The 23,886-nt window shown below is 49.0% G+C and overlaps 1 protein-coding gene across 2 annotated transcripts in view; it reads right to left on the reverse strand.

Moving 5' to 3' along the window:
- The window catches only part of LOC132379183 (tissue-type plasminogen activator-like), a 313,799-nt gene extending 290,599 nt beyond the window's left edge, over positions 1-23,200 (reverse strand). The window contains exons 1-2 of one of the 2 annotated variants that reach the window (XM_059946856.1): positions 23,021-23,200; positions 21,632-21,746 (exon numbers count right to left, since the gene is read on the reverse strand). The gene's annotated coding sequence lies outside the window, so the exon portion shown is untranslated. Of the gene's footprint in view, positions 1-20,182; positions 20,347-21,631; positions 21,747-23,020 lie in introns of those variants that run through there. The other variant, XM_059946857.1, reaches the window with a different exon arrangement.
- Positions 23,201-23,886: the final 686 nt, after the last annotated feature.

Here is a 23,886-nt window from a genome sequence, read left to right on the forward strand (position 1 = left end):
CGGGCAGTGCACTAAAAAGCCCTCTTGTGATTTTTGATCTCCTCACTTGAGATTCCGTTTGACTTGACCCTGCCACTTTGATCGGGCCCACGCCTTTAACCAGGTCCCACACTTGCCTTTTTTTAATCTTGCCCTCTCCGGTTCGTTGGGGATTAGCAAGGGTTAATTGGGGAGTGCCTAGGGTTTGTGGGGTTGTGTGCCCCTTTTGGCATTTGCCTAGGGTTTGTGGGGGTGGGTGCCCCTTCTGGAATTTGCCTAGGGTTTGTGGGGGTGTGTGTCCCTTTTGCACTTTAGGATTTGGTTTGAGTATTGTGCTGGTGGATGTATATATGTGGCAGTCACAGGTAAGGCTGTCGAGTTTTGAGCAGTGATGTATGAACTGCTATGGCGGATAGGCTCGCATCGGCGTAAGGGTTAGGATTTTGTTGCACAACTCTCATACCGACAGGTCACCACCAGGTGGGATTTCTGTCTTCACCTAATCCTTCATTGTGACAGGACACCACCAGGTGGGAGTATTGTCTACAGACGAACTGTCATTGCGGCAGGACACCACAAGGTGGGAGTGTTGACAGCAAGGGATCAGTCCTTGCCTCAGGACATCTGCAGGTGGAAATGTTGTACACAGCCAAACTGTCATTATGGTTAGGGTTAGGGTTAGGTTGAAATTGGGTTAGGTTGAGATTATGCGGGCAGTGGGCTAAAATGCCCTCTTGTGATTTTTGATCTCCTCACTTGAGATTCTGTTTCACGTGACACTGCCACTTTGATCTGGCCCACGCCTTCATTAACCAGGTCCCACACTTGCCTTTGTTGAATCTTGCCGCTCTCGACATAGGATATCCGGTTGGTGGGGGTTTAGCAAGGGTTAATCAGGGAGTGCCTAGGGTTTGTGGGGGTGTGTGCCCCTTTTTGACTTTAGGATTAGGGTTGAGTGTAGGACTGGTGGATGTATATGTTTGGCTGGCAGAGGTCAGGCTGTAGAATTTGAAGTATGAGGTGCTATGCCATCTCGGCTTGTACAGGGAAGTCAGGTTAATCTGGCCCATGCCTTTCATTATCGTGGTCCGACACCACTTGTTTCAGCGAACCGGGTGTGCACTGGGGCACATCGTCAGTAGTGAACATTCGGATCCTCGGCTGTTTCGGGCCTTTAATCACTAGACAGCCTACAGAAGCGGCCCAACAGTGTCCGACTCAGACACTGCTGGTATTTTTCCCAGGGACCAATAAAGAGAGGCATGTAATTCTGAGAGTAATGATATTTTTAAATATCACTCCCTGGCACCTGTATGCCTGGGATTGCATTGGTTCAATTGAGAGTGGTTACTGGGCATTCAGCAGAGCTGTACCTGAGTTTAGCACTGACCTGTCTGTCGTCCCCATCCTGGGGTTAATTTACTGGCTCTGCCTCGCCTTGTGTGTATCTGGGCTTTCTTATTGGCCTTTCGTGGGCCGGGAGAATGAAGAGTGTGTCACTGATAGGTTAGGCTGAGATTATGCGGGCAGTGGGCTAAAAACCCCTCTTGTGATTTTTGATCTCCTCACTTGAGATTCCGTTTCACGTGACCCTGCCACTTTGATCTGGCCCACGCCTTCATTAACCAGGTCCAACACCTGCCTTTGTTGAATCTTGCCCCTCTGGACATAGGAAAGCTGGTTTGTGGGGGTTTAGCAAGGGTTAATCAGGGAGTGCCTAGGGTTTGTGGGGGTGTGTGCCCCTTTTGGAATTTGCCTAGAGTTTGTGGGGGTGTGTGCCCCTTTTGGACTTTAGGATTAGTTTTCAGTGTAGGGCTGGTGGATTTATATGTTTGCCTAGCAGAGGTTAGCCGCATTAGGGTTAGGGTTAGGGTTAGGTTGAAATTATGCGGGCAATGGGCTAAAAAGCCATCTTGTGATTTTTGATCTCCTCACTTGAGATTCCGTTTCACGAGACCCTGCCAGTTTGATCGGGCCCACGCCATTAACCAGGTCCCACACTTGCCTTTTTTGAATCTTGCCCTCTCCGGTTCGTTGGGGATTAGCAAGGGTTAATCGGGGAGTGCCTAGGGTTTGTGGGGGTGTGTGCCCCTTTTGGAATTTGCCTTCGGTTTGTGGCGGTGTGTGTCCCTTTTGCACTTTAGGATTTGGTTTCAGGATTGAGCTGGTGGATGTATATATGTGGCAGTCACAGGTAAGGCTGTCGAGTTTTGAGCAGTGATGTATGAACTGCTATGGCAGATAGGCTCGCATCAGGGTAAGGGTTAGGATTTTGTTGCAAAACTGTCATACCGACTGGTCACCACCAGGTGGGATTTCTGTCTTCACCTAATCCTTCATTGTGACAGGACACCACCAGGTGGGAGAATTGACCAAATCGGATCTGTCATGGCGGCAGGACGCCAGCAGGTGGGAGTGTTGTACACATCTGATCTGTCATTATGACAGGACACCACCAGGTGGGAGTATTGTCTACCGACGAACTGTCATTCTAGCTGGACACCACCAGGTGGGAGTATTCTGCACATCTCATCTGTCATGGCGGCAGGACACCAGCAGGTGGGAGTGTTGTATGCATCTGACCTGTCATTATGACAGGACACCACCAGGTGGGAGTATTGTCCACATCTGATCTGTCATTATGACAGGACACCACCAGGTGGGAGAATTGTCTACAGACGAATTGTCATTGTGCCAAGACACCACCAGGTGGGAGTATTCTCCACATCTGATATCCCATGGTTGCAGGACACCAGCAGGTGGGAGTGTTGTACACATCTGATCTGTCGTTATGACAGGACACCACCAGGTGGGAGTATTGTCCACATCTGATCTGTCGTTATGACAGGACACCACCAGGTGGGAGTATTGTCCACATCTGATCTGTCGTTATGACAGGACACCACCAGGTGGGAGTATTGTCTACAGATGAACTGTCATTGCGGCAGGACAGCACAAGGTGGGAGTGTTGTCAACAAGGAATCAGTCCTTGCCGCCGTACATCTGCAGGTGGAAATGTTGTACACAGCCAAACTGTCATTAGGGTTAGGGTTAGGGTTAGGTTGAAATTGGGTTAGGTTGAGATTATGCGGGCAGTGGGCTAAAATGCCCTCTTGTGATTTTTGATCTCCTCACTTCAGATTCCGTTTCACGAGACCCTGCCACTTTGATCTGGCCCACGCCATTAACCAGGTCCCACACTTGCCTTTTTTTAATCTTGCCCTCTCCGGTTCATTGGGGATTAGCAAGGGTTAATCGGGGAGTGCCTAGGGTTTGTGGGGGTGTGTGCCCCTTTTGGAATTTGCCTTCGGTTTGTGGCGGTGTGTGTCCCTTTTGCACTTTAGGATTTGGTTTCAGTATTCAGCTGGTGGATGTATATATGTGGCAGTCACAGGTAAGGCTGTCGAGTTTTGAGCACTGATGTATGAACTGCTATGGCGGATAGGCTCGCATCAGGGTAAGGGTTAGGATTTTGTTGCAAAACTGTCATACCGACTGGTCACCACCAGGTGGGATTTCTGTCTTCACCTAATTTTCATTGTGACAGGACACCAGCAGGTGGGAGTGTTGTATGCATCTGACCTGTCATTATGACAGGACACCACCAGGTGGGAGTATTGTCCACATCTGATCTGTCATTATGAAAGGACACCACCAGGTGGGTGTATTGTCTACGGACGAACTGTCATTGTAGCTGGACACCACCAGGTGGGAGTATTCTGCACATCTCATCTGTCATGGCGGCAGGTCACCAGCAGGTGGGAGTGTTGTATGCATCTGACCTGTCATTATGACAGGACACCACCAGGTGGGAGTATTGTCTACAGACGAACAGTCATTGTGGCTAGACACCACCAGTTGGGAGTATTCTCCACATCTGATATGTCATGGTTGCAGGACACCAGCAGCTGGGAGTGTTGTACACATCTGATCTGTCGTTATGACAGGACACCACCAGGTGGGAGTATTGTCCACATCTGATCTGTCGTTATGACAGGACACCACCAGGTGGGAGTATTGTCTACAGATGAACTGTCATTGCGGCAGGACACCACAAGGTGGGAGTGTTGTCAACAAGGAATCAGTCCTTGCCGCCGTACATCTGCAAGTGGAAATGTTGTACACAGCCAAACTGTCATTAGGGTTAGGTTGAGATTATGCGGGCAGTGGGCTAGAAAGCCCTCTTGTGATTTTTGATCTCCTCACTTGAGATTCCGTTTCACGTCACCCTGCCACTTTGATCTGGCCCTTGCCTTCATTAACCAGGTCCCACAATTGTCTTTTTTGAATCTTGCCCCTCTCGACATAGGATATCCGGTTTCTGGGGGTTTAGCAAGGGTTAATCGGGGAGTGCCTAGGGTTAGTGGGGCTGTGTGCCCCTCTTGGAATTTGCCAATGGTTTGTGGGGGTGTGTGCCCCTCTTGGAATTTGCCTAGGGTTTGTGGGGGTGTGTGCCTCTATTGGACTTTAGGATTAGGTTTGACTGTAGGGCTGGTGGATGTATATGTTTGGCTGGCGGAGTTTAGGCTGCACAATTTGAAGTATGAGTTGCTATGCCTGCTCGGCTTGTACTGGGAAGTCAGGTTAATCTGGCCCATGCCTTTCATTATCGTGGTCCGACATCACTTGGTTCAGCGAACCGGGTGTGCACTGGGGCACATCGTCAGTAGTGAACAGTCGGATACTCGGCTGATTCGGGCCTTTAATCACTAGACGGCCTACAGAAGCGGCCCAACAGTGTCCGACTCAGACACTGCCTGTATTTTTCCCAGGGACCAATAATGAGAGGCATGTAATTCTAAGGGTAATGATATTATTAAATATCATTACCTGGCACATGTATGCCTGGGATTGCATGGGTTAAATTCAAAGTGTTTACTGGGCATTCAGCAGAGCTGTACCTGAGTTTAGCACTGACCTGTCTGTCGTCCCCATCCGGGGTTTAATTTACTAGTTCTCTCTCGCCTTGTGTGTATCTGGGCTTTCTTATTGGCCTTTCATGGGCCGGGAGAATGAAGAGCGTGTCACTGATAGGTTAGGTTGAGATTATGCGGGCAGTGGGCTAAAAAGCCCTCTTGTGATTTTTGATCTCCTCACTTGAGATTCCGTTTCACATCACCCTGCCACTTTGATCTGACCCATGCCTTCATTCACCAGGTCCCACACTTGCCCTTGTTGAATCTTGCCCCTCTCGACATGGGATATCCGGTTTGTGGGTGTTTAGCAAGGGTTAACCGGGGAGTGCCTAGGGTTTGTGGGGGGTTGTGCCCCTTTTGGAAGTTGCCTAGGGTTTGTGGGGGTGTGGGTCCCTTTTGCACTTTAGGATTTGGTTTGAGTATTGAGCTGGTGGATGTATATATGTGGCAGTCACAGGTAAGGCTGTCGAGTTTTGAGCAGTGATGTATGAACTGCTATGGCGGATAGGCTCGCATCAGGGTAAAGGTTAGGATTTTGTTGCAAAACTGTCATACCGACAGGTCACCACCAGGTTGGATTTCTGTCTTCACCTAATCCTTCATTGTGACAGGACACCACCAGGTGGGAGTATTGACCACATCGGATCTGTCATTGTGGCAAGACACCACCAGGTGGGAGTATTCTCCACATCTGATATGTCATGGTTGCAGGACACCACCAGGTGGGAGTATTGTCCACATCTGATCTGTCGTTATGACAGGACACCACCAGGTGGGAGATTGTCTACAGACGAACTGTCATTGCAGCAGGACACCACAAGGTGGGAGTGTTGTCAGCAAGGGATCAGTCCTTGCTGCAGTACATCTGCAGGTGGAAATGTTGTACACAGCCAAACTGTCATTAGGGTTAGGGTTAGGGTTAGGTTGAAATTGGGTTAGGTTTGATTATGCGGGCAGTGGGCTAAAATGCCCTCTTGTGATTTTTAATCTCCTCACTTGAGATTCCGTTTCACGAGACCCTGCCACTTTGATCTGGCCCACGCCATTAACCAGGTCCCACACTTGCCTTTTTTTAATCTTGCCCTCTCCGGTTCGTTGGGGATTAGCAAGGGTTAATCGGGGAGTGCCTAGGGTTTGTGGGGGTGTGTGCCCCTTTTGGAAGTTGCCTCGGATTAGTGGGGGTGTGTGCCCCTTTTGGAATTTGCCTAGGGTTCCTGGGGGTGTGTGCCCCTTTTCGACTTTAGGATTAGGTTTGAGTGTAGGGCTGGTGGATGTATATGTTTGGCTGGCAGAGGTTAGGCTGCAGAATTTGAAGTATGAGCTGCTATGCCAGCTCAGCTTGTGCAGGGAAGTCAGGTTAATCTGGCCCATGCCATTCATTATCGTGGTCCGACACCACTTGGTTCAGCGAACCGGGTGTGCACTGGGGCACATCGTCAGTAGTGAACATTCGGATCCTCGGCTGTTTCGGGCCTTTAATCACTAGACAGCCTACAGAAGCGGCCCAACAGTGTCCGACTCAGACGTTGCTGGTATTTTTCCCAGGGACCAATAAAGAGAGGCATGTAATTCTGAAAGTAATGATATTTTTAAATATTACTACCTGGCACCTGTATGCCTGGGATTGCATGGGTTCAATTGAGTGTGTTTACTGGGCATTCAGCAGAGCTGTACCTGAGTTTAGCACTGACCTGTCTGTCGCCCCCATCCGGGGTTTAATTTACTGGTTCTGCCTCGCCTTGTGTGTATCTGGGCTTTCTTATTGGCCTTTCGTGGGCCGGGAGAATGAAGAGCGTGTCACTGATAGGTTAGGCTGAGATTATGCGGGCAGTGCACTAAAAAGCCCACTTGTGATTTTTGATCTCCTCACTTGAGATTCCGTTTGACTTGACCCTGCCACTTTGATCTGGCCCACGCCTTTAACCAGGTCCCACACTTGCCTTTTTTTAATCTTGCCCTCTCCGGTTCGTTGGGGATTAGCAAGGGTTAATTGGGGAGTGCCTAGGGTTTGTGGGGTTGTGTGCCCCTTTTGGCATTTGCCTAGGGTTTGTGGGGGTGGTTGCCCCTTCTGGAATTTGCCTAGGGTTTGTGGGGGTGTGTGTCCCTTTTGCACTTTAGGATTTGGTTTGAGTATTGTGCTGGTGGATGTATATATGTGGCAGTCACAGGTAAGGCTGTCGAGTTTTGAGCAGTGATGTATGAACTGCTATGGCGGATAGGCTCGCATCGGCGTAAGGGTTAGGATTTTGTTGCACAACTCTCATACCGACAGGTCACCACCAGGTGGGATTTCTGTCTTCACCTAATCCTTCATTGTGACAGGACACCACCAGGTGGGAGTATTGTCTACAGACGAACTGTCATTGCGGCAGGACACCACAAGGTGGGAGTGTTGACAGCAAGGGATCAGTCCTTGCCTCAGGACATCTGCAGGTGGAAATGTTGTACACAGCCAAACTGTCATTAGGGTTAGGGTTAGGGTTAGGTTGAAATTGGGTTAGGTTGAGACTATGCGGGCAGTGGGCTAAAATGCCCTCTTGTGATTTTTAATCTCCTCACTTGAGATTCCGTTTCACGAGACCCTGCCACTTTGATCTGGCCCACGCCATTAACCAGGTCCCACACTTGCCTTTTTTTAATCTTGCCCTCTCCGGTTCGTTGGGGATTAGCAAGGGTTAATCGGGGAGTGCCTAGGGTTTGTGGGGGTGTGTGCCCCTTTTGGAAGTTGCCTCGGATTAGTGGGGGTGTGTGCCCCTTTTGGAATTTGCCTAGGGTTCCTGGGGGTGTGTGCCCCTTTTCGACTTTAGGATTAGGTTTGAGTGTAGGGCTGGTGGATGTATATGTTTGGCTGGCAGAGGTTAGGCTGCAGAATTTGAAGTATGAGCTGCTATGCCAGCTCAGCTTGTGCAGGGAAGTCAGGTTAATCTGGCCCATGCCATTCATTATCGTGGTCCGACACCACTTGGTTCAGCGAACCGGGTGTGCACTGGGGCACATCGTCAGTAGTGAACATTCGGATCCTCGGCTGTTTCGGGCCTTTAATCACTAGACAGCCTACAGAAGCGGCCCAACAGTGTCCGACTCAGACGTTGCTGGTATTTTTCCCAGGGACCAATAAAGAGAGGCATGTAATTCTGAAAGTAATGATATTTTTAAATATTACTACCTGGCACCTGTATGCCTGGGATTGCATGGGTTCAATTGAGTGTGTTTACTGGGCATTCAGCAGAGCTGTACCTGAGTTTAGCACTGACCTGTCTGTCGCCCCCATCCGGGGTTTAATTGACTGGTTCTGCCTCGCCTTGTGTGTATCTGGGCTTTCTTATTGGCCTTTCGTGGGCCGGGAGAATGAAGAGCGTGTCACTGATAGGTTAGGCTGAGATTATGCGGGCAGTGCACTAAAAAGCCCTCTTGTGATTTTTGATCTCCTCACTTGAGATTCCGTTTGACTTGACCCTGCCACTTTGATCTGGCCCACGCCTTTAACCAGGTCCCACACTTGCCTTTTTTTAATCTTGCCCTCTCCGGTTCGTTGGGGATTAGCAAGGGTTAATTGGGGAGTGCCTAGGGTTTGTGGGGTTGTGTGCCCCTTTTGGCATTTGCCTAGGGTTTGTGGGGGTGGTTGCCCCTTCTGGAATTTGCCTAGGGTTTGTGGGGGTGTGTGTCCCTTTTGCACTTTAGGATTTGGTTTGAGTATTGTGCTGGTGGATGTATATATGTGGCAGTCACAGGTAAGGCTGTCGAGTTTTGAGCAGTGATGTATGAACTGCTATGGCGGATAGGCTCGCATCGGCGTAAGGGTTAGGATTTTGTTGCACAACTCTCATACCGACAGGTCACCACCAGGTGGGATTTCTGTCTTCACCTAATCCTTCATTGTGACAGGACACCACCAGGTGGGAGTATTGTCTACAGACGAACTGTCATTGCGGCAGGACACCACAAGGTGGGAGTGTTGACAGCAAGGGATCAGTCCTTGCCTCAGGACATCTGCAGGTGGAAATGTTGTACACAGCCAAACTGTCATTATGGTTAGGGTTAGGGTTAGGTTGAAATTGGGTTAGGTTGAGATTATGCGGGCAGTGGGCTAAAATGCCCTCTTGTGATTTTTGATCTCCTCACTTGAGATTCTGTTTCACGTGACCCTGCCACTTTGATCTGGCCCACGCCTTCATTAACCAGGTCCCACACTTGCCTTTGTTGAATCTTGCCGCTCTCGACATAGGATATCCGGTTGGTGGGGGTTTAGCAAGGGTTAATCAGGGAGTGCCTAGGGTTTGTGGGGGTGTGTGCCCCTTTTTGACTTTAGGATTAGGGTTGAGTGTAGGACTGGTGGATGTATATGTTTGGCTGGCAGAGGTCAGGCTGTAGAATTTGAAGTATGAGGTGCTATGCCATCTCGGCTTGTACAGGGAAGTCAGGTTAATCTGGCCCATGCCTTTCATTATCGTGGTCCAACACCACTTGTTTCAGCGAACCGGGTGTGCACTGGGGCACATCGTCAGTAGTGAACATTCGGATCCTCGGCTGTTTCGGGCCTTTAATCACTAGACAGCCTACAGAAGCGGCCCAACAGTGTCCGACTCAGACACTGCCTGTATTTTTCCCAGGGACCAATAATGAGAGGCATGTAATTCTAAGGGTAATGATATTATTAAATATCATTACCTGGCACATGTATGCCTGGGATTGCATGGGTTAAATTTAAAGTGTTTACTGGGCATTCAGCAGAGCTGTACCTGAGTTTAGCACTGACCTGTCTGTCGTCCCCATCCGGGGTTTAATTTACTAGTTCTCTCACGCCTTGTGTGTATCTGGGCTTTCTTATTGGCCTTTCATGGGCCGGGAGAATGAAGAGCGTGTCACTGATAGGTTAGGTTGAGATTATGCGGGCAGTGGGCTAAAAAGCCCTCTTGTGATTTTTGATCTCCTCACTTGAGATTCCGTTTCACATCACCCTGCCACTTTGATCTGGCCCATGCCTTCATTCACCAGGTCCCACACTTGCCCTTGTTGAATCTTGCCCCTCTCGACATGGGATATCCGGTTTGTGGGGGTTTAGCAAGGGTTAACCGGGGAGTGCCTAGGGTTTGTGGGGGGGTGTGCCCCTTTTGGAAGTTGCCTAGGGTTTGTGGGGGGGTGTGTCCCTTTTGCACTTTAGGATTTGGTTTGAGTATTGAGCTGGTGGATGTATATATGTAGCAGTCACAGGTAAGGCTGTCGAGTTTTGAGCAGTGATGTATGAACTGCTATGGCGGATAGGCTCGCATCAGGGTAAAGGTTAGGATTTTGTTGCAAAACTGTCATACCGACAGGTCACCACCAGGTTGGATTTCTGTCTTCACCTAATCCTTCATTGTGACAGGACACCACCAGGTGGGAGTATTGACCACATCGGATCTGTCATTGTGGCAAGACACCACCAGGTGGGAGTATTCTCCACATCTGATATGTCATGGTTGCAGGACACCACCAGGTGGGAGTATTGTCCACATCTGATCTGTCGTTATGACAGGACACCACAAGGTGGGAGTGTTGTCAGCAAGGGATCAGTCCTTGCCGCCGTACATCTGCAGGTGGAAATGTTGTACACAGCCAAACTGTCATTAGGGTTAGGGTTAGGGTTAGGTTGAAATTGGGTTAGGTTGAGATTATGCGGGCAGTGGGCTAAAATGCCCTCTTGTGATTTTTGATCTCCTCACTTCAGATTCCGTTTCACGAGACCCTGCCACTTTGATCTGGCCCACGCCATTAACCAGGTCCCACACTTGCCTTTTTTTAATCTTGCCCTCTCCGGTTCATTGGGGATTAGCAAGGGTTAATCGGGGAGTGCCTAGGGTTTGTGGGGGTGTGTGCCCCTTTTGGAATTTGCCTTCGGTTTGTGGCGGTGTGTGTCCCTTTTGCACTTTAGGATTTGGTTTCAGTATTCAGCTGGTGGATGTATATATGTGGCAGTCACAGGTAAGGCTGTCGAGTTTTGAGCACTGATGTATGAACTGCTATGGCGGATAGGCTCGCATCAGGGTAAGGGTTAGGATTTTGTTGCAAAACTGTCATACCGACTGGTCACCACCAGGTGGGATTTCTGTCTTCACCTAATTTTCATTGTGACAGGACACCAGCAGGTGGGAGTGTTGTATGCATCTGACCTGTCATTATGACAGGACACCACCAGGTGGGAGTATTGTCCACATCTGATCTGTCATTATGAAAGGACACCACCAGGTGGGTGTATTGTCTACGGACGAACTGTCATTGTAGCTGGACACCACCAGGTGGGAGTATTCTGCACATCTCATCTGTCATGGCGGCAGGTCACCAGCAGGTGGGAGTGTTGTATGCATCTGACCTGTCATTATGACAGGACACCACCAGGTGGGAGTATTGTCCACATCTGATCTGTCATTATGACAGGACACCACCAGGTGGGAGTATTGTCTACAGACGAACAGTCATTGTGGCTAGACACCACCAGTTGGGAGTATTCTCCACATCTGATATGTCATGGTTGCAGGACACCAGCAGGTGGGAGTGTTGTACACATCTGATCTGTCGTTATGACAGGACACCACCAGGTGGGAGTATTGTCCACATCTGATCTGTCATTATGACAGGACACCACCAGGTGGGAGTATTGTCCACATCTGATCTGTCGTTATGACAGGACACCACCAGGAGGGAGTATTGTCTACAAATGAACTGTCATTGCGGCAGGACACCACAAGGTGGGAGTGTTGTCAACAAGGAATCAGTCCTTGCCGCCGTACATCTGCAAGTGGAAATGTTGTACACAGCCAAACTGTCATTAGGGTTAGGTTGAGATTATGCGGGCAGTGGGCTAGAAAGCCCTCTTGTGATTTTTGATCTCCTCACTTGAGATTCCGTTTCACGTCACCCTGCCACTTTGATCTGGCCCATGCCTTCATTAACCAGGTCCCACAATTGTCTTTTTTGAATCTTGCCCCTCTCGACATAGGATATCCGGTTTCTGGGGGTTTAGCAAGGGTTAATCGGGGAGTGCCTAGGGTTAGTGGGGCTGTGTGCCCCTCTTGGAATTTGCCAATGGTTTGTGGGGGTGTGTGCCCCTCTTGGAATTTGCCTAGGGTTTGTGGGGGTGTGTGCCTCTATTGGACTTTAGGATTAGGTTTGACTGTAGGGCTGGTGGATGTATATGTTTGGCTGGCGGAGTTTAGGCTGCACAATTTGAAGTATGAGTTGCTATGCCTGCTCGGCTTGTACTGGGAAGTCAGGTTAATCTGGCCCATGCCTTTCATTATCGTGGTCCGACATCACTTGGTTCAGCGAACCGGGTGTGCACTGGGGCACATCGTCAGTAGTGAACATTCGGATACTCGGCTGATTCGGGCCTTTAATCACTAGACAGTCTACAGAAGCGGCCCAACAGTGTCCGACTCAGACACTGCCTGTATTTTTCCCAGGGACCAATAATGAGAGGCATGTAATTCTAAGGGTAATGATATTATTAAATATCATTACCTGGCACATGTATGCCTGGGATTGCATGGGTTAAATTCAAAGTGTTTACTGGGCATTCAGCAGAGCTGTACCTGAGTTTAGCACTGACCTGTCTGTCGTCCCCATCCGGGGTTTAATTTACTAGTTCTCTCTCGCCTTGTGTGTATCTGGGCTTTCTTATTGGCCTTTCATGGGCCGGGAGAATGAAGAGCGTGTCACTGATAGGTTAGGTTGAGATTATGCGGGCAGTGGGCTAAAAAGCCCTCTTGTGATTTTTGATCTCCTCACTTGAGATTCCGTTTCACATCACCCTGCCACTTTGATCTGACCCATGCCTTCATTCACCAGGTCCCACACTTGCCCTTGTTGAATCTTGCCCCTCTCGACATGGGATATCCGGTTTGTGGGTGTTTAGCAAGGGTTAACCGGGGAGTGCCTAGGGTTTGTGGGGGGGTGTGCCCCTTTTGGAAGTTGCCTAGGGTTTGTGGGGGTGTGGGTCCCTTTTGCACTTTAGATTTGGTTTGAGTATTGAGCTGGTGGATGTATATATGTGGCAGTCACAGGTAAGGCTGTCGAGTTTTGAGCAGTGATGTATGAACTGCTATGGCGGATAGGCTCGCATCAGGGTAAAGGTTAGGATTTTGTTGCAAAACTGTCATACCGACAGGTCACCACCAGGTTGGATTTCTGTCTTCACCTAATCCTTCATTGTGACAGGACACCACCAGGTGGGAGTATTGACCACATCGGATCTGTCATTGTGGCAAGACACCACCAGGTGGGAGTATTCTCCACATCTGATATGTCATGGTTGCAGGACACCACCAGGTGGGAGTATTGTCCACATCTGATCTGTCGTTATGACAGGACACCACCAGGTGGGAGATTGTCTACAGACGAACTGTCATTGCAGCAGGACACCACAAGGTGGGAGTGTTGTCAGCAAGGGATCAGTCCTTGCCGCAGTACATCTGCAGGTGGAAATGTTGTACACAGCCAAACTGTCATTAGGGTTAGGGTTAGGGTTAGGTTGAAATTGGGTTAGGTTGAGACTATGCGGGCAGTGGGCTAAAATGCCCTCTTGTGATTTTTAATCTCCTCACTTGAGATTCCGTTTCACGAGACCCTGCCACTTTGATCTGGCCCACGCCATTAACCAGGTCCCACACTTGCCTTTTTTTAATCTTGCCCTCTCCGGTTCGTTGGGGATTAGCAAGGGTTAATCGGGGAGTGCCTAGGGTTTGTGGGGTTGTGTGCCCCTTTTGGCATTTGCCTAGGGTTTGTGGGGGTGGGTGCCCCTTCTGGAATTTGCCTAGGGTTTGTGGGGGTGTGTGTCCCTTTTCCACTTTAGGATTTGGTTTGAGTATTGTGCTGGTGGATGTATATATGTGGCAGGCACAGGTAAGGCTGTCGAGTTTTGAGCAGTGATGTATGAACTGCTATGGCGGATAGGCTCGCATCGGCGTAAGGGTTAGGATTTTGTTGCACAACTCTCATACCGACAGGTCACCACCAGGTGGGATTTCTGTCTTCACCTAATCCTTCATTGTGACAGGACACCACCAGGTGGGAGTATTGTCTACAGACGAACTGTCATTGCGGCAGGACACCACAAAGTGGGAGTGTTGACAGCAAGGGATCAGTCCTTGCCTCAGGACATCTGCAGGTGGAAATGTTGTACACAGCCAAACTGTCATTATGGTTAGGGTTAGGGTTAGGTTGAAATTGGGTTAGGTTGAGACTATGCGGGCAGTGGGCTAAAATGCCCTCTTGTGATTTTTAATCTCCTCACTTGAGATTCCGTTTCACGAGACCCTGCCACTTTGATCTGGCCCACGCCATTAACCAGGTCCCACACTTGCCTTTTTTTAATCTTGCCCTCTCCGGTTCGTTGGGGATTAGCAAGGGTTAATCGGGGAGTGCCTAGGGTTTGTGGGGTTGTGTGCCCCTTTTGGCATTTGCCCAGGGTTTGTGGGGGTGGGTGCCCCTTCTGGAATTTGCCTAGGGTTTGTGGGGGTGTGTGTCCCTTTTGCACTTTAGGATTTGGTTTGAGTATTGTGCTGGTGGATGTATATATGTGGCAGTCACAGGTAAGGCTGTCGAGTTTTGAGCAGTGATGTATGAACTGCTATGGCGGATAGGCTCGCATCGGCGTAAGGGTTAGGATTTTGTTGCACAACTCTCATACCGACAGGTCACCACCAGGTGGGATTTCTGTCTTCACCTAATCCTTCATTGTGACAGGACACCACCAGGTGGGAGTATTGTCTACAGACGAACTGTCATTGCGGCAGGACACCACAAGGTGGGAGTGTTGACAGCAAGGGATCAGTCCTTGCCTCAGGACATCTGCAGGTGGAAATGTTGTACACAGCCAAACTGTCATTATGGTTAGGGTTAGGGTTAGGTTGAAATTGGGTTAGGTTGAGATTATGCGGGCAGTGGGCTAAAATGCCCTCTTGTGATTTTTGATCTCCTCACTTGAGATTCTGTTTCACGTGACCCTGCCACTTTGATCTGGCCCACGCCTTCATTAACCAGGTCCCACACTTGCCTTTGTTGAATCTTGCCGCTCTCGACATAGGATATCCGGTTGGTGGGGGTTTAGCAAGGGTTAATCAGGGAGTGCCTAGGGTTTGTGGGGGTGTGTGCCCCTTTTTGACTTTAGGATTAGGGTTGAGTGTAGGACTGGTGGATGTATATGTTTGGCTGGCAGAGGTCAGGCTGTAGAATTTGAAGTATGAGGTGCTATGCCATCTCGGCTTGTACAGGGAAGTCAGGTTAATCTGGCCCATGCCTTTCATTATCGTGGTCCGACACCACTTGTTTCAGCGAACCGGGTGTGCACTGGGGCACATCGTCAGTAGTGAACATTCGGATCCTCGGCTGTTTCGGGCCTTTAATCACTAGACAGCCTACAGAAGCGGCCCAACAGTGTCCGACTCAGACACTGCTGGTATTTTTCCCAGGGACCAATAAAGAGAGGCATGTAATTCTGAGAGTAATGATATTTTTAAATATCACTCCCTGGCACCTGTATGCCTGGGATTGCATTGGTTCAATTGAGAGTGGTTACTGGGCATTCAGCAGAGCTGTACCTGAGTTTAGCACTGACCTGTCTGTCGCCCCATCCTGGGGTTAATTTACTGGCTCTGCCTCGCCTTGTGTGTATCTGGGCTTTCTTATTGGCCTTTCGTGGGCCGGGAGAATGAAGAGTGTGTCACTGATAGGTTAGGCTGAGATTATGCTAAAAACCCCTCTTGTGATTTTTGATCTCCTCACTTGAGATTCCGTTTCACGTGACCCTGCCACTTTGATCTGGCCCACGCCTTCATTAACCAGGTCCAACACCTGCCTTTGTTGAATCTTGCCCCTCTGGACATAGGAAAGCTGGTTTGTGGGGGTTTAGCAAGGGTTAATCAGGGAGTGCCTAGGGTTTGTGGGGGTGTGTGCCCCTTTTGGAAGTTCCCTCGGATTTGTGGGGGTGTGTGCCCCTTTTGGAATTTGCCTAGAGTTTGTGGGGGTGTGTGCCCCTTTTGGACTTTAGGATTAGTTTTCAGTGTAGGGCTGGTGGATTTATATGTTTGCCTAGCAGAGGTTAGCCGCATTAGGGTTAGGGTTAGGGTTAGGTTGAAATTATGCGGGCAATGGGCTAAAAAGCCATCTTGTGATTTTTGATCTCCTCACTTGAGATTCCGTTTCACGAGACCCTGCCAGTTTGATCTGGCCCACGCCATTAACCAGGTCCCACACTTGCCTTTTTTGAATCTTGCCCTCTCCGGTTCGTTGGGGATTAGCAAGGGTTAATCAGGGAGTGCCTAGGGTTTGTGGGGGTGTGTGCCCCTTTTGGAATTTGCCTTCGGTTTGTGGCGGTGTGTGTCCCTTTTGCACTTTAGGATTTGGTTTCAGTATTGAGCTGGTGGATGTATATATGTGGCAGTCACAGGTAAGGCTGTCGAGTTTTGAGCAGTGATGTATGAACTGCTATGGCAGATAGGCTCGCATCAGGGTAAGGGTTAGGATTTTGTTGCAAAACTGTCATACCGACTGGTCACCACCAGGTGGGATTTCTGTCTTCACCTAATCCTTCATTGTGACAGGACACCACCAGGTGGGAGAATTGACCAAATCGGATCTGTCATGGCGGCAGGACGCCAGCAGGTGGGAGTGTTGTACACATCTGATCTGTCATTATGACAGGACACCACCAGGTGGGAGTATTGTCTACCGACGAACTGTCATTCTAGCTGGACACCACCAGGTGGGAGTATTCTGCACATCTCATCTGTCATGGCGGCAGGACACCAGCAGGTGGGAGTGTTGTATGCATCTGACCTGTCATTATGACAGGACACCACCAGGTGGGAGTATTGTCCACATCTGATCTGTCATTATGACAGGACACCACCAGGTGGGAGAATTGTCTACAGACGAATTGTCATTGTGCCAAGACACCACCAGGTGGGAGTATTCTCCACATCTGATATCCCATGGTTGCAGGACACCAGCAGGTGGGAGTGTTGTACACATCTGATCTGTCGTTATGACAGGACACCACCAGGTGGGAGTATTGTCCACATCTGATCTGTCGTTATGACAGGACACCACCAGGTGGGAGTATTGTCCACATCTGATCTGTCGTTATGACAGGACACCACCAGGTGGGAGTATTGTCCACATCTGATCTGTCGTTATGACAGGACACCACAAGGTGGGAGTGTTGTCAACAAGGAATCAGTCCTTGCCGCCGTACATCTGCAGGTGGAAATGTTGTACACAGCCAAACTGTCATTAGGGTTATGTTGAGATTATGTGGGCAGTGGGCTAGAAAGCCCTCTTGTGATTTTTGATCTCCTCACTTGAGATTCCATTTCACGTCACCCTGCCACTTTGATCTGGCCCATGCCTTCATTAACCAGGTCCCACAATTGTCTTTTTTGAATCTTGCCCCTCTCGACATAGGATATCCAGTTCCTGGGGGTTTAGCAAGGGTTAATCGGGGAGTGCCTAGGGTTTCTGGGGGGGTGTGCCCCTTTTGGAAGTTGCCTATGGTTTGTGGGGGTGTGTGCACCTGTTGGAATTTGCCTAGGGTTAGTAGGGCTGTATGCCCCTCTTGGAATTTGCCAATGGTTTGTGGGGGTGTGTGCCCCTCTTGGAATTTGCCTAGGGTTTGTGGGGGTGTGTGCCTCTATTGGACTTTAGGATCAGGTTTGACTGTAGGGCTGGTGGATGTATATGTTTGGCTGGCGGAGTTTAGGCTGCACAATTTGAAGTATGAGTTGCTATGCCTGCTCGGCTTGTACTGGGAAGTCAGGTTAATCTGGCCCATGCCTTTCATTATCGTGGTCCGACATCACTTGGTTCAGCGAACCGGGTGTGCACTGGGGCACATCGTCAGTAGTGAACATTCGGATACTCGGCTGTTTCGGGCCTTTAATCACTAGACAGCCTACAGAAGCGGCCCAACAGTGTCCGACTCAGACACTGCCTGTATTTTTCCCAGGGACCAATAATGAGAGGCATGTAATTCTAAGGGTAATGATATTATTAAATATCATTACCTGGCACATGTATGCCTGGGATTGCATGGGTTAAATTCAAAGTGTTTACTGGGCATTCAGCAGAGCTGTACCTGAGTTTAGCACTGACCTGTCTGTCGTCCCCATCCGGGGTTTAATTTACTAGTTCTCTCTCGCCTTGTGTGTATCTGGGCTTTCTTATTGGCCTTTCATGGGCCGGGAGAATGAAGAGCGTGTCACTGATAGGTTAGGTTGAGATTATGCGGGCAGTGGGCTAAAAAGCCCTCTTGTGATTTTTGATCTCCTCACTTGAGATTCCGTTTCACATCACCCTGCCACTTTGATCTGGCCCACGCCTTCATTCACCAGGTCCCACACTTGCCCTTGTTGAATCTTGCCCCTCTCGACATGGGATATCCGGTTTGTGGGGGTTTAGCAAGGGTTAACCGGGGAGTGCCTAGGGTTTGTGGGGGGGTGTGCCCCTTTTGGAAGTTGCCTAGGGTTTGTGGGGGTGTGTGTCCCTTTTGCACTTTAGGATTTGGTTTGAGTATTGAGCTGGTGGATGTATATATGTGGCAGTCACAGGAAAGGCTGTCGAGTTTTGAGCAGTGATGTATGAACTGCTATGGCGGATAGGCTCGCATCAGGGTAAAGGTTAGGATTTTGTTGCAAAACTGTCATACCGACAGGTCACCACCAGGTTGGATTTCTGTCTTCACCTAATCCTTCATTGTGGCAAGACACCACCAGGTGGGAGTATTCTCCACATCTGATATGTCATGGTTGCAGGACACCACCAGGTGGGAGTATTGTCCACATCTGATCTGTCGTTATGACAGCACACCACCAGGTGGGAGTATTGTCTACAGACGAACTGTCATTGCGGCAGGACACCACAAGGTGGGAGTGTTGACAGCAAGGGATCAGTCCATGCCGCTGTACATCTGCAGGTGGAAATGTTGTTCACAGCCAAACTGTCATTATGGTTAGGGTTAGGGTTAGGTTGAAATTGGGTTAGGTTGAGATTATGCGGGCAGTGGGCTAAAATGCCCTCTTGTGATTTTTGATCTCCTCACTTGAGATTCCGTTTCACGTGACCTTGCCACTTTGATCTGGCCCACGCCTTCATTAACCAGGTCCCACACTTGCCTTTGTTGAATCTTGCCGCTCTCGACATAGGATATCCGGTTGGTGGGGGTTTAGCAAGGGTTAATCAGGGAGTGCCTAGGGTTTGTGGGGGTGTGTGCCCCTTTTCGACTTTAGGATTAGGGTTGAGTGTAGGACTGGTTAGGGTTAGGTTGAGATTATGCGGGCAGTGGGCTAAAAAGCCCTCTTGTGATTTCTGATCTCCTCACTTGAGATTCTGTTTCACATCACCCTGCCACTTTGATCTGGCCCACGCCTTCATTAACCAGGTCCCACACTTGCCCTTGTTGAATCCTACCCCTCTCAGAATATCTAATTTATGGGGATTTAGCAAAAGTTAATCGGGGAATGCCTAGGGTTTGTGGGGGTGTATGCCCCCTTGGAAGTTGCCTAGGGTTTGTGGGGGTGACTACCCCTCTTGGAATTTGCCTATTTATGGGGGTGTATGCCCCTTTTGGACTTTAGGATTAGGTTTAAGTGTAGGGCTGGTGGATCTATATGTTTAGCTGGCAAAGGTTAGTCTGCAGAATTTAAAGTCTGAGCTCCTAAGCCAGCTGCTTGTATGGGAAAATCGAAACCTCTCATTATCATGTGCCAGGACACATCATCAGTAATGCACTCTCGGATCGTCGGGTGTTTCGAGCCTTTACATTAGACACCCTCCTCGAGCCGGCTCCGTCAAGTTGATCAAGCTTGCCGTGTGTATTACCCCTGGACCAGACAATGAAAGGCGTCACCTCCCCTGAAACGGCTTAAACCAAGCCAATCACGCTTGGCGTATGTACTACCCCCTAGACCAGACAACGAAAGGCACAAAATTGTACAGGTCATACTACTTCTAAGGGTTTAATTCCAGGGCGGCCTAGCTCCTTGGGCCTCATTCAGGCCATGCGGAGAATCTGTAGGCCTACTTCTTAATTCCCTTTGGTAGTTGGGACTATTTTTCCAGAATTTTCACATAATGAAAGTTCTGGACTATTTTTAACCTGACCGTGGTTAAGAAGGAATCCCCAGGGACACTAACCGGAGTTACCCACTCGCCCACGTGGCAGGTATCGATCCACACAACCTCTCCTATCTTTCCCTTTCCACATCATTAAGACAATAATGTAAGTAAGACAATAAATAAAAGAATAATGTTCCTACTGCTTATCTTGCGTCTGCGATTTCGACTCCAACGAATTGCCTTCAAAAAAGCGTGATTCCCGACCGGAAGGTCCAACTCGACTCTCGTCCGTCACTCGGGTCTTCTGTGGAGTCTCTAAACCCAGACAGTACTGCTATCCAGTTAAAACGTCCCTCACCTTCCTCCCCCCCCCCCCCCCCCCCCCCCCCCCCCCCCCCGCAGGGCCTCTTTTAACTAATGTGATACTAAAACCTAATTGTCCACCTGCTGCAAACCTGGCTGTTGCTAGGAGACCGGCCCACCTCAGCCCTTAAAGGTACATTAGCTGCTGATTGGTGAACCTCTCCATTCTTTTAACTATGAATTTTTCATTTCTAATTTCATAACACCTAGTAGGTGAAATAAAATATCTGGGTTTTCTTATTGGCCTTTCTGGGGCCGGGAGAATGAAGAGCGTGTCACTGATAGGTTAGGTTGAGATTATGCGGGCAGTGGGCTAAAAAGCCCTCTTGTGATTTCTGATCTCCTCACTTGAGATTCTGTTTCACATCACCCTGCCACTTTGATCTGGCCCACACCTTCATTAACCAGGTCCCACACTTGCCCTTGTTGAATCCTACCCCTCTCAGAATATCTAATTTATGGGGATTTAGCAAAAGTTAATCGGGGAATGCCTAGGGTTTGTGGGGGTGTATGCCCCCCTTGGAAGTTGCCTAGGGTTTATGGGGGTGACTACCCCTCTTGGAATTTGCCTATTTATGGGGGTGTATGCCCCTTTTGGACTTTAGGATTAGGTTTAAGTGTAGGGCTGGTGGATCTATATGTTTAGCTGGCAAAGGTTAGTCTGCAGAATTTAAAGTCTGAGCTCCTAAGCCAGCTGCTTGTATAGGAAAATCGAAACCTCTCATTATCATGTGCCAGGACACATCATCAGTAATGCACTCTCGGATCTTCGGGTGTTTCGAGCCTTTACATTAGACACCCTCCTCGAGCCGGCTCCGTCAAGTTGATCAAGCTTGCCGTGTGTATTACCCCTGGACCAGACAATGAAAGGCGACACCTCCCCTGAAATGGCTTAAACCAAGCCAATCACGCTTGGCATATGTACTACCCCCTAGACCAGACAACGAAAGGCACAAAATTGTACAGGTCATACTACTTCTAAGGGTTTAATTCCAGGGCGGCCTAGCTCCTTGGGCCTCATTCAGGCCATGCGGAGAATCTGTAGGCCTACTTCTTAATTCCCTTTAGTAGTTGGGACTATTTTTCCAGAATTTTCACATAATGAAAGTTCTGGACTATTTTTAACCTGACCGTGGTTAAGAAGGAATCCCCAGGGACACTAACCAGAGTTACCCACTCGCCCACGTGGCAGGTATCGATCCACACAACCTCTCCTATCCTTGCCTTTCCACATCATTAAGACAATAATGTAAGTAAGACAATAAATAAAAGAATAATGTTCCTACTGCTTATCTTGCGTCTGCGATTTCGACTCCAACCAATTGCCTTCAAAAAAGCGTGATTCCCGACCGGAAGGTCCAACTCGACTCTCGTCCGTCACTCGGGTCTTCTGTGGAGTCTCTAAACCCAGACAGTACTGCTATCCAGTTAAAACATCCCTCACCTTCTTCCCCCCCGCAGGGCCTCTTTTAACTAATGTGATACTAAAACCTAATTGTCCACCTACTGCAAACCTGGCTGTTGCTAGGAGACCGGCTCACCTCAGCCCTTAAAGGTACATTAGCTGCTGATTAGTGAACCTCTCCATTCTTTTAACTATGAATTTTTTAACACCTGATAGGTGAAATAAAATATCTGGGTTTTCTTATTGGCCTTTCTGGGGCCGGGAGAATGAAGAGCGTGTCACTGATAGGTTAGGTTGAAATTATGCGGGCAGTGGGCTAAAAAGCCCTCTTGTGATTTCTGATCTCCCCACTTGAGATTCTGTTTCACATCACCCTGCCACTTTGATCTGGCCCACGCCTTCATTAACCAGGTCCCACACTTGCCCTTGTTGAATCCTACCCCTCTCAGAATATCAAAAGTTAATCGGGGAATGCCTAGGGTTTGTGGGGGTGTATGCCCCCCTTGGAAGTTGCCTAGGGTTTATGGGGGTGACTACCCCTCTTGGAATTTGCCTATTTATGGGGGTGTATGCCCCTTTTGGACTTTAGGATTAGGTTTAAGTGTAGGGCTGGTGGATCTATATGTTTAGCTGGCAAAGGTTAGTCTGCAGAATTTAAAGTCTGAGCTCCTAAGCCAGCTGCTTGTATAGGAAAATCGAAACCTCTCATTATCATGTGCCAGGACACATCATCAGTAATGCACTCTCGGATCTTCGGGTGTTTCGAGCCTTTACATTAGACACCCTCCTCGAGCCGGCTCCGTCAAGTTGATCAAGCTTGCCGTGTGTATTACCCCTGGACCAGACAATGAAAGGCGACACCTCCCCTGAAATGGCTTAAACCAAGCCAATCACGCTTGGCGTATGTACTACCCCCTAGACCAGACAACGAAAGGCACAAAATTGTACAGGTCATACTACTTCTAAGGGTTTAATTCCAGGGCGGCCTAGCTCCTTGGGCCTCATTCAGGCCATGCGGAGAATCTGTAGGCCTACTTCTTAATTCCCTTTAGTAGTTGGGACTATTTTTCCAGAATTTTCACATAATGAAAGTTCTGGACTATTTTTAACCTGACCGTGGTTAAGAAGGAATCCCCAGGGACACTAACCAGAGTTACCCACTCGCCCACGTGGCAGGTATCGATCCACACAACCTCTCCTATCCTTGCCTTTCCACATCATTAAGACAATAATGTAAGTAAGACAATAAATAAAAGAATAATGTTCCTACTGCTTATCTTGCGTCTGCGATTTCGACTCCAACCAATTGCCTTCAAAAAAGCGTGATTCCCGACCGGAAGGTCCAACTCGACTCTCGTCCGTCACTCGGGTCTTCTGTGGAGTCTCTAAACCCAGACAGTACTGCTATCCAGTTAAAACATCCCTCACCTTCTTCCCCCCCGCAGGGCCTCTTTTAACTAATGTGATACTAAAACCTAATTGTCCACCTACTGCAAACCTGGCTGTTGCTAGGAGACCGGCTCACCTCAGCCCTTAAAGGTACATTAGCTGCTGATTAGTGAACCTCTCCATTCTTTTAACTATGAATTTTTTAACACCTGATAGGTGAAATAAAATATCTGGGTTTTCTTATTGGCCTTTCTGGGGCCGGGAGAATGAAGAGCGTGTCACTGATAGGTTAGGTTGAAATTATGCGGGCAGTGGGCTAAAAAGCCCTCTTGTGATTTCTGATCTCCCCACTTGAGATTCTGTTTCACATCACCCTGCCACTTTGATCTGGCCCACGCCTTCATTAACCAGGTCCCACACTTGCCCTTGTTGAATCCTACCCCTCTCAGAATATCAAAAGTTAATCGGGGAATGCCTAGGGTTTGTGGGGGTGTATGCCCCCCTTGGAAGTTGCCTAGGGTTTATGGGGGTGACTACCCCTCTTGGAATTTGCCTATTTATGGGGGTGTATGCCCCTTTTGGACTTTAGGATTAGGTTTAAGTGTAGGGCTGGTGGATCTATATGTTTAGCTGGCAAAGGTTAGTCTGCAGAATTTAAAGTCTGAGCTCCTAAGCCAGCTGCTTGTATAGGAAAATCGAAACCTCTCATTATCATGTGCCAGGACACATCATCAGTAATGCACTCTC

This window comes from Hypanus sabinus, chromosome 21 (genome assembly GCF_030144855.1).
Source record: "Hypanus sabinus isolate sHypSab1 chromosome 21, sHypSab1.hap1, whole genome shotgun sequence".
Lineage (NCBI taxonomy): Eukaryota > Metazoa > Chordata > Chondrichthyes > Myliobatiformes > Dasyatidae > Hypanus > Hypanus sabinus.